The sequence below is a fragment of the Humulus lupulus genome, chromosome 1 (assembly GCF_963169125.1).
Source record: "Humulus lupulus chromosome 1, drHumLupu1.1, whole genome shotgun sequence".
Classification (NCBI taxonomy): Eukaryota; Viridiplantae; Streptophyta; class Magnoliopsida; order Rosales; family Cannabaceae; genus Humulus; species Humulus lupulus.
The window spans coordinates 268946570-268963532 of NC_084793.1; the positions used below are offsets into that span (position 1 = coordinate 268946570).

The following is a 16963-nucleotide window of genomic DNA, read 5'->3' on the forward strand; positions in this document are numbered from 1 at the left end:
AGGTCTTTAAGTTAGTCGGGTATTTACATGAGGGTTGTTGACGGGTCATGTGTGGACTATTTGGAGAGATTTTTGGAAGCTTATTGAAGACTAAAGATATTTTTGTATAGCGCCCATGCGCTATGTTGTAGCGCCTCTGCGCCACGGAGTTCCAGAGAGGAGTTTTTGTTCAGGATGTAGTGCCCTAGCGTCACATTCCAAGTGCCCTTGTGTTGTAGAGTTCCAGAGAGCAAGTTTTTACAATGTCACAAGCGCACCAGTGCCACCAAACAAGCGCCCTGCGCTATTGTCCGTGAGTGTTGTAAATGAGCATTTTGAGAGGGGTGAATGAGTCTTTTCATAGAGAGTCATTAGGGATCTTAACAAAAGATGACTGAGTGCATTTTTTAGAAGAGTTTTTTTTATCGGAGGAGGCAAGAAGAACATTTTGGGAATGATTTCAGAGATTGGATCTAGTGTTCTTTTCCTTCTTCTTTATCTTTCTTTATGTTAAACTCTAGTATTATGGATTTCTTTGCTATGTTGATGAACTAATTTTAGTTTTAGGATTTTTAATTGAATCTCTTGAACCTCTATTTATGAAATAATGTAGAGTTTATGATTTCTTTTTCTCTATTAAGATCTGTTCAATGTGTGGTTATAATATGTGATTGATTGGCCATCTTTTTACATAATCTATATGAGTTTGAATCAATATTTGAAAAAGTGAGGTTTAAATATGCTATAATTGATCAGACATAAATTCAATCTTGAATGAGAGTATCACAGTTATTTGTGTAGCTTTTGAGTTTTCAATATTAATGCTTCTTTTATGTGAATTTGTCATAGAAATATAGAAAATTCTCATTTAGGTTGAATTTTATATTTCATAAACTGAATATAAATTGTTTTGGTAAACCTGTTATCTTAAGAAAGAAGAAAGATTGTAATTCTTGCATTAGTAAATAATAGAGTGGACAGTAGATAAGATTAAATTCCCTAATTTTTTCATTTCTTGAATCAATTTCTTGTGCTAGTATTTTAGTTTTAAATTTAACTATTATAATTGTTTCTGCATTTATTTTTAAGTTTTAAAACAAAATAAAAATTTTATTAGCCAAATAGAATCAAAAGTTAATTTTTTGATAATTGATGAGTCAATCTTTGAGGAACGATAATCGAATTTACCAAATTTTACTACAGTTGTAATTACGTAGACTTGCGTAGCATAAATTTCGCAACAATTTTTTGGCGTCGTTGCCGGGGACTAAAATTTATCAATATCAAAATAGTTAATTTTATTTCTAATTTGGTTTGTTACTTGATCATTTTTCTAATTTGGTTTGTGTGTGTTTTGTGATCTCCATTTAAGGTACTATTGTTATATGCATAGTAGAAGGGGAGTTGACAGTTTAGTTCCTATAAATATTGAGATAGAGGAAACTTGCAAGAAGAACCAAAGAAATAAAAGGGCAAAGAACAATATGGGTGATAACGGGGGTAATGCTGCTGCCGCTCAGGGCCAAGGCCAAGATGCACGCACACTGAGAGATTATTTACTTCCTACCGTCACAAGAGTACAAACATGCATCAGAGCACTAGTTGTTACTGCCAACAATTTTGAAATAAAGCCCGCTATCCTTCAAATGGTCCAGTCCACAGTGCAGTTTGGTGGACTCCCCACAGAAGATCCTAATATGCACTTAGCCAATTTTCTCGAGCTATGTGCTACTTTCAAATATAATGGGGTGAGTGATGACGCCATTAGACTGAGATTATTCCCATTCTCGCTGTGAGATAGAGCCAAGAGCTGGTTGAACTCCCTTCAATCAAATTCTATCAATACCTTGCAAGATCTAGCTCAAAAATCTCTTTCTAAGTTCTTTCCTCCAGCCAAAGCTGCAAAATTAAGGGGTGGGATCAATAATTTCTATCAGAATGGTAGAGAATCATTGTATGATGCGTGGGAAAGGTTCAAGGAATTGCTGAAAGTGTCCTCATCACGGAATAGAGTAGTGGATGTTAGTCCACAATTTTTACAATGGATTGTGTGGTACTACTCGCACAACAAATAGACGGTGCAGCGAGAGGAGCATTTATGAGTAAAAATGCTACTAAAGCGTATGGGCTATTGGAGGAAATGACCATGAACAATTATCAATGGCCTGCTCAACTAGACAGAAACAGAAAAGTGGCTGGAGTACATGAATTGGATGTTATAATTGCATTGACTACTCAAGTTGCTTCATTGACTAAGAAGTTGCAGCAGAATACTTTGTCAGCTAACGCCATTCAGATGCAAACAGGGTGTGAAATTTGTTAGGGGTCTTCACTCTTTTGATCAATGTAAAGCGAAAAATTCTCATCATCATAATGTTCCTATGGATCAAGCTCAGGTTCAAGCAATAGGCAATTTTTAGATGTATTACAATGACCCTTTCTCCAACTCTTTTAATCCAGGATGGTGAAAACACCCAAATTTCTTGTGAAGAAATAACAAGGCCAACAACCTCCATTCCAACCGCAGTACCAGCAGCCATCGGTTCAAGCTCCACAATAAGCCTCTTCTTCTCAACAACCTAGGTCATCAGCTCCTCCAAAACAGCCTAGTGAACTATAAGCTGCCTTATTGACTCTAACCAATGCACAAGCTCAGTTCATGACAGAGACAAGATCTTCTATCAAGAATTTAGAGACACAAGTGGGCAGCTGGTGAACATGTTGAATGCTAGGCCTCAAGGGAATTTTCCTAGTAATATAGTGGTCAATCCAAAAAAGCAGTGTCAGGCAATTACTTTGAGGAGTGGAAAGCAGTATGAGAAGCCTGAATCAAAGGAGGTAGTATAGAAGAAAAAATAAGTGGGGGAGAACTCTAAATCAGTTGAGCAGGGGGTTACTGAAGACCTTCAGTCTAAAAAAGAGGCTCCTCCAATGACTGTTAAGCATCATGTCAGGATTCCTTATCCACAGAGGCTTCAGAAAAAACTCTCTTGATAAACATTTTTCCAAGTTTCTAGAGGTATTGAAAAGGTTACATATCGATATTCCCTTTAATGAAGCCCTAGAACAAATGCCCAATTATGTAAAATTCATGAAAGAGATCTTATCGAAGCAAAGGAACATGGAGGATTATGAAACTGTGGCTTTAACTAAGAAATGTAGTGTCATTTTGTAGAGGAAGTTTCCCCAAAAACTTAGAGATCCAGGAAGCTTTACAATACCATGCACTATAGGGAATTTTGAGTGCAAACATGCCTTGTGTGACTTAGGGGCAAGCATAATTCCGATGCCATTATTTGTTTTTCTTTGACTTAGTTTGGGAGAAGCGAGACCTACAACTGTCACACTGTAGTTGGCAGAACGATCAGTAAAGCATTTGAGGGGGATCATTGAGGATGTGCTAATTAAGGTTGACAAGTTTATATTCCCTACGAATTTCATCATTTTAGATATGGAAGAGGACCACGATGTTCCTATCATCCTTGGCAGACCCTTCTTGGCCACTGGGCAAGCGTTGTACAGAAAGGTGAGTTGAGATTGAGGGTGTAAGGAGAAGAAGTTATTTTCAATGTGTTTAAGTCAATGGAGTACCCTCGGGCAAGTGATAGCTGCTTTAGTATTGATGTGGTGGATGGAGCAGTGTCTGATACTAGTTTGGGGGAAGATCCTCTTCAGTTAACCTTGACTAAAGTTGATGTGGATAATGATGGTAGTAAGGAGGTCATGGAGTATGTCAATTGGGTGAACTCTTACAAACCGTATTTTGGGAGAAATTTTGAAGAGTTAGGACAAGGGAATGAGAGACCACTGTCTTCTATTGAAAATTCACTGGTATTAGAACTGAAGTCCATGCTAGACCATCTTCGCTACACATACTTGGGTGAGAAGGAGACTTTGCTAGTAATTGTGTCTACTTCTCTTTCTAAAGTGGAGGTGCAAAAATTGTTAAGGGTTCTTCGAGCGCATAAGCTGGCTATAGGGTGAACATTGGTAGACATTAAAGGAATAAGTCCATCTACTGTTTTTCATAGGATTCTCATGAAAGATGATAGCAAGCCATCTATTGAAGCCCAAAGAAGATTAAATCCAACAATGAAGAAGGTGGTACGGAAAGAGATTCTAAAATGATTAGATGTCGGGGTGATCTACCCAATTTCAGACAGTGCTTGGGTGAGTCCAGTGCAAGTGGTGCCCAAGAAAGGTGGTATTACTGTGGTAAAATATGAGAATAACAAGCTTATCTCAACTCGTACTGTGACTGTAACGTCCCAAAACTACTAATAAGGCTTAAAACCTTGATTAGTGTGTTGGGAGGGCAATACTTGATTTAATTATGCTATTACGTGGTTAATTGTGATATATGTGTATCGGTATGTGATTGCGTGGATTAAATGATTATATGATTAGAAATGCATGTGTTAGGTGAATTAAATATGCATTTGGGCCCGTTTTTTATAATAAGGGTATTGTTATCCCCAAAAAATGGAGATCGATGACGTGGCAATAGAGGTGACAAGTGGCAGTACATGCTCCGTAAAAGACACATTAAATAGTCAATAAATACATTGACTCCTCAGAGTTGTGATAAAGTGACCCGGTAGACTGATGAAGAGTTTTGACTGCTTGAGAAGTGTCATGACCGACCAGGCATGACCTTGTCCGACCAGTCACGTGTTTGTCTGCCCAGGAGTGACATTGCTGCCCAGGAGTGACATTGTCCTACCAGAATGCACATGTCCTACCAGCACTGGCATGCTAGAGGAGAGTGCCATGTTAGACGAGAGACATGGCATGCTAGAGGAGAGTGCCATGTTAGAGGAGAGACATGGCATTCTAGAGGAGAGTGCCATGTTAGAGGAGAGACATGGCATGCTAGAGGAGATGGCCATGTTAGAGGAGAGAAGTGCATGTCCTACCACCATGCACATGTCCTACCAGCACTTGCATATGTCCAGCATGCATGTGTCCGACCAGCACTTGCATGTCCTACCAGTAAGTGTATGACCGACCAGCATGTGTATGTTCGACCAGAGTGGAGGTGATGTGGATCAACCAGATAGAGGAGGACTAAGTCAAGATTCCCATAAACAGCTTCAACAAGAACCGGTCTTGGCACACGCGGGAATATCTCATTTTTCCCCACAAATTGGGTGTTCTGTTAAATTTTGAATATTTTAGTAATTTAAATATAATAAGAATAATAAAATATCCCAATTCTAGGGGATATCAGATGTATGATCCTAAGCCTATAAATACATGGCTTATGAGATCAGAAGGGGGGCTTCTTCTTTTTTTGAGACTTTTGGGAAATTTTGGGTCTGAGTTTTCTAGAGAGAGAAAGTGCTTGTATCTAGAAAAATTATTGTATTTTTGTAATCTGTACTGAAGAAACTCAGTTGGCTCAGTTCATCTGATCTTGAGTACAGATCTATAATCACAACTCTAACTGGATTAGGCTATTACCAACATATTGGGGCTGAACCACTATAAAAATTGCTGTGTTATTTATTTTCTGTTCAAAACCGTCTATGTCGTTTAAATTCTCTTGAAGGTTTTATCGTTTTTGACGTTCTCACGTCGTTGGCCAAAAACGCGGTCAACAGGCATATTTCTAATTTTGGCCCGTTAAGGGCATAAATGTCATTATGTGTGTGTGTTGTGCTTGAGACCACAGTATTGTGGAGATATAATTGAGATGTGTGGTCCGAGACGGTCCTAGGGAGCGGATTAGCGAAATAGTCACAATGGGGTCGAATGCCCATCTCGGGGTGAGCCTAGGGATATTTTGGGAATGTAGCGCGTGTTCGGGGTTACCGGGTGATGGATAGTTATTTAGCGGTTATTTGGATATGTCGAGATTAATGGGGGATTTATAGGACTACTCGAGGAATTAGTGGGAAAGTGGAAAATGATGGGATTGCCCTTGGAGGCATTAAATAGCTAAGGATTAACTCAGGGGTAGTTTGGACATTTTGGAAGCTGATGATAGACTTGGACTCACCTTAGATTCTGGAGCTATTCATAAGGAAGAAGGAAACATTTAGACACTTTCTTAGCTTAACATCTCTCTCTCTCTCTCTAGCTGGGATTTTGCTAAAATTCGAGGAAATTGTTGGTATTAAATTATCAAATCAAAGGTACGCATCAGAATATATGGATCCATTTTAATAAATATTAATACCAACCAGGATCATACACATATATAAATATTAAATCACATACAAACAGATCAGGGATTACCTCTTGTAGCATATCAAGTGTCATTGAGTCTTTTTGTATAAATCAACGATCTTCCTATCCATTGTTCTGAGATCTCACACCTTGATCTTCCAGACCAATCCTCAAACATACAGGATCTTTATTTATTTTTCATGTATATCTAATATTAAAAAAATTAATACAAGATAGCCTAAAGCATGTTTCTAAAATTGAGTTCAAAGAGAAACAAAGAATATAAAACTTACAGTATACGCAGCCGAATGAAAGAGTCCTTCCTTCAGTTTCTCTAACTCTTGTATCCTCTCTGTCGCAGAGTATTATCAAGAAAATGAACCGATCTTCTATTTTCTTCAGAGCCTTCCAATGTATCCTTAGAATCACCTAGACTAGTGTGGGACTTTCTCAACACATGAGATAGATACAGAGAAGAAGAAGAGAAAATAATTAAAGAAGTTTAGAAAAGGACTTGTGTTTAGAGAGAATCTAAAACTATCAGAAAACCAGTGATTAAACTTATGTTTTGACTTCTCTCTAAGCACTCCTTTTATAGAATCAATTAGGTCATTTAATTTAATTAAAAAATCAATAAAATAATAGTCATTTTAAAGCCCTAGGTCGAAATTATCATGGGGTTTAGGCCCATGAAATTTCTCATGTGATTATAAGCCCATTGGACTTAAAATCAAGGCTTATATTATTTTCTATTGATTTAATTAATTAAATAATTATTTAAATCATTTATCAAATTAATTATTTATAATTTGAACCTTGATTTAAACTTATTTATTAATTTAGATACCAATTTATCTTAATTAATAAATCTGCCATAATTTCTCTTTTCTTCTCAAAATTACACAACTCTATGAAACTATCCAAAATTGACCTGGTCAACTTTGATAATTCTAATTGATAATTAAATCAATTAATTGAGACTATCTAGATGATTTTATCCAAGGTACAATGGGGACCATGGGCCTATGAAATCAAGCTCCAATAAGTTATCATAAATCTAACAAATAAATTTACTAACTTATTAATTCATCGTGACTCCACTATAGACTCGGAATTGCACTCTTGAATTCATAGAACGCTCTATAACAAATATAGGTACGCTATTAATTATCCATTGTTACAACCATAATTGTCACTCAATCCTCTATAGATGATCTACAATGAGATAGGACTAAAATACCGTTTTACCCCTCATTGTATTTTATCCTTAAAACACTTAGTTCCTTGTAAATGATATTTCAGTAAACTAATTTAATTATTGAAATGAGATCTCTATCATTTAACACCTTGAACAAAACTAAAAGGAAACCATAATTTCACTACTTCATCAGAAGTTATAAATGTTCATATCTATGATTAACACTCCCACTCAATTATACTACCGAGTACCCAAGATGTAAGTATGGGCTATTCCGTAGGGTAAGCTGGTAACGAACAAGTCAAAGAACTTAAATAATACAATCAGTTAGAACACTAACCACTCAGAATTGAGATTGAATTGACCTATGGTCAACTATATGATATAACTAGAATAGATAATAACTATATGTTTATATATCTTATCAACTGTCAATATCGGTCCAGTCTGATGTAACAAATACATCTGATCTTATTTACTTTGCTAATGTTCTGGAAAGAACATAACACTGTAATGTGTAAGTAGATCATATCGTAGATTGGCAAGTTAGTGTAAATCCTGTGCATTGACTAATCTTAGGACTAACTTATTTTGAACATATAATCATACTTATATTCCACTGTGATTACGTCACTATAAATAAGATTAGCTATATGCTCGGGATTTAATAGAAGTTTACATTAAACAAATAATCATGAAAATAAAACATGTGAGCAAAGTGATTGACCAAGTCAAAAAAATGATTTCTATTCTTTTATTGATAAAATGAGATTACAACGAATTTGGGTTTTAATTAGGGCATAAAACCCCAACAAACTCCCACTTGCACTAATTGAAACTAATGCCTTAATTCTACTAATCCCATCTCCTTGATATGCTTATCAAATGTAGCTTTTGGTAGTGTCTTTGTAAATGGATCCGCAAGATTTTCTTTAGTTGCAATCTTCATAACCTTTACATCTCCCCTGGCCACATATTCTCGAATAATTTGATACTTCCTTTCTATATGCTTACTCCTCTTGTGACTTCGAGGTTCTTTCGAGTTGGCTATTGCTTCTATATTGTCACAAAACAACACAAGCAGTTTATCCATTTCTGGAATAACACCAAGATTCGAATAGAACTTCTTTAGCCAGACTATTTCCTTAGCTGCTTCTAACGCGGCTACGTACTCAGCCTCCATGGTGGAATCTAAGATTTCAGACTGCTTTACTCTTCTCCAAATCACAGCTCCACCCCCAAGAGTAAACACCATTCCAGAAGTAGACTTCCTGTCATCGATATCAATCTGAAAATCTGAATCGGTGTAGCCTACAGGGTTCAGAACATCACCCTTGTAGACTAACATATAATCCCTAGTCCGTCTCAAATACTTCAAGATATGCTTAACTACTATCCAATGTTCTGGTCCTGGGTTTGACTTATACCTGCTCACTACACCCACTACATAGCAGATGTCTGGTCTAGTACACAACATGGCATACATCAGACTTCCAACTGCATATGCATAAGGAACTTTTCTCATTGCATCTTCCTCTTCAGGAGTCTGGGGAGACTGCTTCTTTGAAAGATGAATTCCATGGCGGGACGGTAGACGTCCTTTCTTGGAATTTGTCATTGAGAAATGTTCAAGCACTTTATCTATGTAAGCTGCTTGAGATAGAGCTAAGAGTCTGTTCTTTCTATCCCTGATGATCTGGATACCTAGAACATAACTTGCTTCACCCAAATCCTTCATCTGGAATTGAGTGCTCAGCCAATTCTTCACATCTGATAATTTCTTAACATTGTTTCCAACGAGTAAGATATCATATACATAAAGAACCAGGAATACCACTATTTTATTTGCCTTCAATTGGTAAACACAGGGCTCATCAATATTTTTTTCAAAGCCATAGGTTTTGATTATTTCATCAAACCTAAGATTCCAGGAACGAGAAGCTTGCTTAAGTCCATAGATGGACCTATTCAACTTGCAAACTTTTCCTTCTTGTCCAGATACTTTAAATCCTTCTGGCTGATCCATATAAATGACTTCATCAAGCTTTCCATTAAGAAAAGCTTTCTTGACGTCCATTTACCAGATCTCATAGTCGAGAGCGGCTGCTATATATAGGAGGATGTGAATGGATTTGAGCATGGCTACCGGACTAAAAGTTTCATCATAGTCCACGCCTTCTCTTTGGGTATAACCCTTTGCCATTAATCAAGCTTTATAAGTCTCGATATTTCCATCAACACCTCGTTTCTTCTTATAGATCCACTTGCAACCAATGACCCTAAAGTCACTAGGTGCTTCCACAAGATCCCAGACGGAATTTGAGTACATGGACTCCATTTCATGTTTCATGGCTTCGAGCCATTGTTCCTTTTTAGGGCTAGCCATTGCCTGTTTGAAAGACAACAGATCATCATCACTAGTGTCACCAACAACCATATTGGTTTCACCATCCAAACCATGACGAACTGGGTTCCTAGAAACCCTCCCACTATGACGAGGCTCCATGATTGTTTGCTCAGGAACAGTGGTACTTTCTTCATTTGAATCGACTTGCTTCGGTTGGACGTGAAAAGTGGGAATTTCATCATCAACTCGCGTTGATGACGATGGAACATTGGTTGGAGTCAATTCTTTAACTATCTCCTCTAAAACTACTTTGATGCGAGGTTTAAAGTTCTGGACATAGTCATTTTCCAGAAAAGTAGCATTTGTAGAAGTAAACACTTTCTTTTCTGAATGACTATAGAAAAGTCCACCCCGAGTACCTTTAGGATAGCCAACAAACATGGAAACTTCAGTTCGCGGTTCTAGCTTTCCCTCCTTTTTCCTCAGGACATGAGCGGGACACCCCCAGATTCTATAATGGCGTAAACTAAGTTCATGACCATTCCAGCATTCTAAAGGTGTTTTGGGGATTGATTTTGATGGCACGACATTGAGAATGTCGTTCACGGTTTCAATTGCATGTCCCCAGAACGAAGTTGGTAGAGTTGAGTAACTAAGCATGCATCTAACCATTTCCAATAAAGTTCTGTTCCAGCGTTCCGCTACACCATTTTGTTGCGGAGTACCTGGGGCAGTAAGTTGTGATAAAATACCAAGTTCAGTTAAATGATCTTGGAACTGCATATCCAAATATTCTCCACCCCTATTAGATCGCAAGATCTTTAACGTTTTACCTAATTGGTTCTGAGCCATTGCTAGGAATTCCTGACACTTTGAAAATGTTTCTGACTTCCTATGCATTAGGTAAAGACATGAGTATCTAGAGTAATCGTCAATGAAAGTGACGAAATACTCAACACCACCCCTGGCTTGTACATTCAAAGGTCCACAAACATCTTAATGCACAAGACCAAGTGGTTCTTTGGCCCTATCACCCTTTGCAGAGAATGGACGCTTGGTCAATTTGCCTTCTATACAAGATTCACAGGCAGGTAATTCACCTAAGGTGAGTTCCCTCAAAGGTTCGTCCTTTGTAAGTCTTTGAATCCTATCATAGCCAATGTGACCTAGTCTCAAGTGCCATAAATACGTCATATTATCGTTATCGGTCTTTTGATGTTTATTGGTCATATGTTTAGCTACTTTGAATAAATCATTATTAAGAGCGAGGGATTCATTTGGTCGCAGAATATAAAGCCCGTTTTCCAAACATGCAATACACAATTGTGATCCATTGAAAGAAATAGATATATTAAAGCTTGTGAAAGGCATAACAAATTGTTCTAATTGCAACATGGAAACTTAAATTAAATTTCTACTAAAATCCAGAATAAAAAATACATCTTTTAAAATTAAGTATTTATTTCCGAACTTAAAACGAGCTATTCCTCTAGCTTGGACCTTAATGAACCTCCGTTCCCAACTCTAAGCTTTAAGCCGCCTTCATCCACCTCCTCCCACAATTCAAGAAGCTGTAAAGAGTTACAAACATGGTTAGTAGATCCAGAATCAATAATCCAAACAGCGTTATCATTCTCTAAAACACATGTTTCCAAGATAAATGAAATATAATTATTACCTTTGTTTTTATCTGCTAGAAACTTGGGGCAATCTTGTTTCCAATGCCCCTTCTCTTTGTAGTGAAAACATTTATCTTTACCTTTCTTGTTTTTCTTGTTTTTTCCCTTAGGTGTCTGTGCACTTGGTTATGCACTCGCATTTGCAGCCTTTGCAGGCTTGGGGTTGTTGTTTTGCCCACCTTTCCTCTTGTTTCCAGCTTTTGAAGATGAAGCTTGGCTAGCTTCAGCCTTAGCTGGATCAGCAGCAGTAGTAGTAGTTGTCTTCTTTTCTCCTCCCTTACTAGGTCCACCCATGATAGACTCAAAATTTTGAAGCTCATTCATGAGCTGCGTCAGACCATAGTTGAGTTTATTCAACACATAGTTGGTGGTGAATGGAAGGAAAGCTGGAGAAAGACTGTTGAGGATTAAGCCAACTTGAGTTTCCTCATCTATTATGGCTCCGTGCAGTTCAGCTTCCTGAAAGTAGTTTGTCATCTTGATCAGGTGATCACGAACATGTTGAGAAGTTGTCATTCGAGCATTGGCATATTTCTTGGTGGCCTCAAAACGAGTCTGCGCTGACTTGGCACCAAACATGTCTTGGAGTTGATCCATGATTTTGTAGGTAGTCTCGAAATTCTCCATCTTTGTCTTGAGAGTGTTGACCATACTAGTCAACATGTAGTACCGCGCCTTGTTGTTAGCCGCCTGCCAACGCTCATACTTGTCCCTCACAGACTTGGTAGCTCCTTCAGCTGAAACTTCTGGGGATTCCTCAGTCATGACGAACTTGGAGTTGTCACCAATCAACACAATGTTGTGTTTTGCTTCCATTTAAGGAAGTTTACTCCAGTGACTTTCTCCATCGAAAGTTGAGAAAGGATGGGAGTAGACACAGCCATAACTCAAAACTACAAATTACCAATAAAATAGAAATCAATCACATTTGCTCAATAAAACTTCTATTCACACATGTTTCAAGAAATAGCACAACATATACCAAAAATATGTAAGATATGAGAAAAAATACCAAAAACAATCATATCTCTATTTCTTTAGGTTTTTAACTAATCTATGATATCCTTGTCCTGGTTGGCGAGAGTAAAAAATACAACTAGTTAAATAGAGGTGTAAACTCATTTAATAATGGACACCACTATTAACAACCTACTATTTGATCAAAATAAGAAAACAAATTCTCTTATTTTATGAGCTAGACCCACGGTTTCAATAATCATAGATTTAGTCCTAGTAGTCACCGTAGGGGTGAGTCTAGTAGATTTTGACCTATAATTATCTATCTTTCGAAATCTAACCTTGTCAAAATAACTAATGAACACCTTCCGTAGGGGGACGAATCAAAGCGCCTCGAGGCCCCATTAAGCTATTGACTATGTTAAACCAATGGTGGAGATCGAATATAATTCTTAAAATAAGCTCATTATAAAATTAATGACTATGGTTTTCCCAAAAAAAATTAAACAGATTAAAAAAATTTAAAACCAAAGTCCTATAATTTCTTATTAATTCTAAAGTGTCACATTGAAACAAATTCAATTAATTTAGAATTAATTTGTTGCTAATCAATATTCAGGTTTAACTAATATAATGAACCTATACAACTAAGTCCAACTCAGGCAAATAGGCCTTAACAATTAGGCTTGTATGGAGGAGGGCTGGGTCCAGTATGTCGTTCCCACTACAAAGGCCCCCTTTCTTCCATACAAGGTCCAAAAGACAGGAATTTAAACATTCGTTTTATTAATTGTTATTAATTGATTAGGCTCACTATAGTCATGCAAAGCAAATGGGCCTTCACAAGTGGAATCACCCACAAGAGAGGAATTTAAACTTTACATTTTCTAATGGGCCCAAATAAAACCTATCATTTTATGAATATTTTATTTTGCGAAATCCATATATCTAACAAACATATGTGCCACTATATACATCTAAGCCCAATTGCAAAAATATCACATATAGGGCAAACAGACATGTTATAATTGGATGGGCCTAATCATGTTACTATATGAGCAATTCTATGAATTTATGCAAAAATACCACAATTAATTATCTATAATTTATCAAAAATTTGAATTAATTAAATTTTTACAAAAAAAAATTAATTTAAATTAAATTTATCAACAATTAACAATAGTTAATTTAAATTTCATTTATCAACAATAAACTTTGTTTAGGTTAATTTGAAAAAAATAATAATAATTTAATTTAAATAGGATTTATCAACAATTAACCAAAGTTAATTTAAATCCTATTTATTAAAAAAAATATTTTATTAATTGGCTGAAAAAAATAATATTTTTCAAAATTTAACCAATTTTAAATTTTAAAATCAATATCTTAACTATATTCCAAAAATATCTTGTGTTGTTACAACTATTAGCTAATATTTTAACCATTTAAAAAAATAAAATATAAATAGTTATAACAACCCTATAATATCTCAAAATAGTTAAACAAATTCAAATATCCATAAAAATATCTAACTAACAATATTCAAATTTCAAATAATTTAAATATTAAAAACTATAGAATAAAAAGATATTTATATTTTCAAATCAAGATTTAATAAAAAAATCAAGAATTTAAATGAAAATATCTTATATCATAATTCTAATATTTTAATATATTAAAATATTTAAAATTAAGTTGTTAGTCTATTTTTAAATTTGAATTTGAATCTTTGTAAAAAAAATATCTAATTATTTAAATCTCAACTAACAAAAATATCTTATTTTTAAAAAATAATTTTAAATACAAAACAAACCTGATATTTTTGGCTTTGATTATAAATAATAAATATCCACAATTTTAATTTTTTTTAATTTAAAAAAAATTAAATTTTTTTTGGATGAATAGTACCCGTGGGTACTGTTCACCGTGGCTGTGCACGCGGGCAACGCGTGGGCTTGCGCGCACGCATGGGGAGCCAGACCAAATTTTTCCAAAAAAAAATTTGAGCAATTTTTCAAACCAAAACCATAATCTAATTAATTTTTAACATGTTTTACACAAACTAAAGCATATATAAAAATTAATAGCATAGAAAACACAACAAAATAACCTAAAATTTGCTAATAATCACATAAAATCAATATGCACCATAAAAACATGAAAATCATCCAATTATTAAAACACATAAAATAATCCAATTTTTAACATTTTCATGCATGAAAATAAAGATTACCAAAGGCTCTGAGGTCAGTTGTTAGGAAAACTTATACATGATCTTTATTTATTTTCATGTATATTTAATATTAAACAAATTAATACGAGATAGCCTAAAACATGTTTCTAAAATTGAATTCAAAGAGAAACAAAGAATATAATACTTACAGTATACGCAGCAGAATGAAAGAGTTCTTCCTTCAGTTTCTCTAACTCTTGTATCCTCTCTGTCGCAGAGTATTATCAAGAAACTGAACCGATCTTCTATTTTCTTCAGAGCCTTCCAATGTATCCTTAAAATCACCTAGACTAGTGTGGGACTTTCTCAACACATGAGATAGATACAGAGAAGAAGAAGAGAAAATAATTAAAGAAGCTTAGAAAAGGACTTGTGTTTAGAGAGAATCTAAAACTATCAGAAAACCAGTGATTAAACTTATGTTTTGACTTCTTTCTAAGCACTCATTTTATAGACTCATTAGGTCATTTAATTTAATTAAAAAATCAATAAAATAATAGCCATTTTAAAACCCTAGGTCGAAATTATCATGGGGTTTAGGCCCATGAAATTTCCCATGTGATTATAAGCCCATTGGACTTAAAATCAAGGCCTATATTATTTTCTATTGATTTAATTAATTGAATAATTATTTAAATCCTTTATCAAATTAATTATTTATAATTTGAACCTTGATTTAAACTTATTTATTAATTTAGATACCAATTTATCTTAATTAATAAATCTGCCATAATTTCTCTTTTCTTCTCAAAATTACACAACTCTATGAAACTATCCAAAATTGACCTGGTCAACTTTGATAATTCTAATTGATAATTAAATCAATTAATTGAGACTATCTAGATGATTTTATCCAAGGTACAATGGGGACCATGGGCCTATGAAATCAAGCTCCAATAAGTTATCAAAAATCTAACAAATAAATTTACTAACTTATTAATTCCTCGTGACTCCACTATAAACTCGGAATTGCACTCTTGAATTCATATAATGCTCTATAACAAATATAGATACGCTATTAATTATCCATTTTTACAACCATAATTGTCACTCAATCCTCTATAGATGATCTACAATGAGATAAGACTAAAATACTATTTTACCCCTCATTGTATTTTATCCTTAAAACACTTAGTTCCTTGTAAATGATATTTCAGTAAACTAATTTAATTATTGAAATGAGATCTCTATCATTTAACACATTGAACCAAACTAAAAGGAAACCATCGTTTCACTTCTTTATCAGAAGCTATAGATGTTCATATCTATGATTAACACTCCCACTCAATTATACTACTGAGTTCCCAAGATGTAAGTATGGGCTAGTCCGTAGGGTAAGCTGGTAACGAATAAGTCAAAGAACTCAAATAATACAATCAGTTAGAATACTAACCACTCAGAATTGAGATTGAATTGACCTATAGTCAACTATATGATATGACTAGAATAGATAATAACTATATGTTTACATATCTTATCAACTGTCAATATCGGTCCAGTCCGATGTAACAAATACATCCGATCTTATCTACTTTGTTAATGTTCTGGAAAGAACATAACACTGTAATGTGTAAGTAGATCATATCGTAGATTGGCAAGTCAGTGTAAATCCTGTGCACTGACTAATCTTAGGACTAACTTATTTTGAACATATAATCATATTTATATTCCACTGTGATTACGTCACTATAAATAAGATTAGATATATGCTCGGGATATAATAGAAGTTTATATTAAACAAATAATCATGAAAATAAAACATGTGAGCAAAGTGATTGACCAAGTCAAAAAAATGATTTCTATTCTTTTATTGATAATAAAATGAGATTACAAAGAATTTGGGTTTTAATTAGGGCATAAAACCCCAACAGAATCTCCAAAAAAAAAGTCATTAGCCTCATTATTCTAAGAGATCTTAACGAGTGAATCAAAAGATCCAATAAACATAAACATGAGTTCATGAATACTCAGGATTTAGACTGATCTACAAATAATCATCTATTATGATAAGAATTAAATCTCTACGTCAAATGAAAAGTTTATAAAGATAATTAATTCTCATCAGTCCTATCATATATAATCTCTATTATATACAACACATTTACTAAGATGTCTATCCACATCAGTAATTTGAATCTAGATTACTTGCATCTCGTATGCTTAGCAAACCATACTAGTAACCATTCATTAAAGTTTCATTACTTTAATATGTTACTGACTATTTTATTCATTATATATGATCTTAATTCTCTCGTACTAATACAAAATCATATTCTCATGAATGAATAGGGAATTTTCTTGATATTTTTTGTAACGCCCTGGATAGCCAAGACCATTACATTGTGTATTTCAAATAGTGCTTAACTTGTTAAACGAGTCCTTAGGCCATAAACGTGCAT

At 34.7% G+C, this 16963-nt stretch overlaps 1 non-coding gene across 1 annotated transcript; it reads right to left on the reverse strand.

Annotated features, from left to right (window-relative positions):
- Positions 1–1883: 1883 nt before the first annotated feature.
- LOC133813124 (small nucleolar RNA R71) lies at positions 1884–1988 on the reverse strand. Its single transcript, XR_009884165.1, has one exon. It is a non-coding gene; the product is annotated as a small nucleolar RNA R71 (small nucleolar RNA).
- Between the last annotated feature and the right edge of the window lie 14975 nt (positions 1989–16963).